We start from the raw sequence: 1,657 nt of genomic DNA, 5'->3' as shown, positions 1-1,657 counted from the left end.
CCTTATTTCTGTGGAATCTGAGAACAGATATTTCGGATCCCTTTGAAGACCCTAGAGCGAAAGGAAATATCCTCGGATAACAAAGAGAAAGAAACTCTCTGAATAACTTCTTTGTGTTCTCTGAAATCGTCTCACAGAGTTACAGCTTTCCTCTCAAGAAAACTTTCGATAAGACAGTTCTTGTGGAATTGTCAAAGTGATATTTGGAAGCCCTTAGAGGGCTCTGGTGAAAAAGGAAATATCCTGAGATGAAATCTGGAAAGAAGCTTTTGACAAACTGCTTAGTGTTCTGTTAATTCATCTCACAGAATTACATCTCTGTTTCGTGGCTATCTCTGCTAGCCTTATTTCTGGGGAATCTGAGAACAGATATTTCCGAACCCTTCGAAGACTATAGGGCCAAAGGAAATATCCTCCGATAACAAAGAGAAAGAAGCTTTTGAGAAACTTCTTTGTTTTCCATGAAATCACCTCACAGAGTTACAGCTTTCCCCTCAATAACCTCTTCGCTAAGACAGTTCTTGTGGAATTGGCAAAGTGATATTTGGTAGCCCCTAAAGGGCTACGGTGAAAAAGGAACTATCCTCAGTTGAAATCCGGGAAGAAGCTTTCTGAGAGACTGCTTTGTGTTCTGTTAATTCATCTCACAGAGTTACATCTGTACTTCGTGGATCTCTTTGCTAGCCTTATTTCTGTGGAACCTGAGAACAGATATTTCGGATCTCTTTGAAGACTACAGGGCCAAAGGAAATGTCCTCCGATAACAAAAAGAAAGAAGGTTTCTGAGAAACTTCTTTGTGTTCTGTGAAATCATCTAACAGAGTTACAGCTTTCCCCTCAAGAAGCCTTTCGCTAAGACAGTTATTGTGGAATTGGCAAAGTGATATTTGGAAGCCCACAGAGGGCTATGGTTAAAAAGGAAATATCCTCCGATGAAATCTGGAAAGAAGCTTTCTCAGAAACTGCTTAGTGTTCTTGTAATTCATCTCACAGAGTTACATCTGTATTTCGTGGATCTCTTTGCTAGCCTCATTTCTGTAGAATATGAGAACAGATATTTCGGATCCGGTTGTAGACTATAGGGCCAAAGGAAATATCCTCAGAAAACAAACAGAAAGAAGCTTTCTGAGAAACTTCTTTGTGCCTGTCTCTTATACACATCTAGATGTGTATAAGAGACAGTCTGAGAACAGATATTTTGGATCCCTTTGAAGACTGTAGGGCCAAAGGAAATATCCTCCGATAACAAAGAGAAAGAAGATTTCTGAGAAACTACTTTGTGTTCTGTGAAATCATCTCACAGAGTTACAGCTTTCCCCTCAAGAAGCCCTTCGCAAAGACAGTTCTTGTGGAATTGGAAAAGTGATATTTGGAAGCCCACAGAGGGCTATGGTGAAAAAGGAAATATCCTCAGCTGAAATCTGGAAAGAAGTTTTCTGAGAAATTGCTTAGTGTTCTGTTAATTCATCTCACAGAGTCACATCTGTATTTCCTGGATCTCTTTGCTAGCCTTATTTCTTTGGAATTTGAGAACAGATATTTCGGATCCCTTTGTAGACTACAGGGCCAAAGGAAATATCCTCCAAAAACAAAGAGAAAGAAGCTTTCTGAGAAACTTCTTTGTGTTCTGTGAAATCATCTCACAGAGTTACAGCTT

The sequence above is a fragment of the Mandrillus leucophaeus genome, unplaced genomic scaffold, assembly GCF_000951045.1.
Source record: "Mandrillus leucophaeus isolate KB7577 unplaced genomic scaffold, Mleu.le_1.0 Scaffold63, whole genome shotgun sequence".
Classification (NCBI taxonomy): domain Eukaryota; kingdom Metazoa; phylum Chordata; class Mammalia; order Primates; family Cercopithecidae; genus Mandrillus; species Mandrillus leucophaeus.
This window is presented reverse-complemented; position numbering follows the sequence as displayed.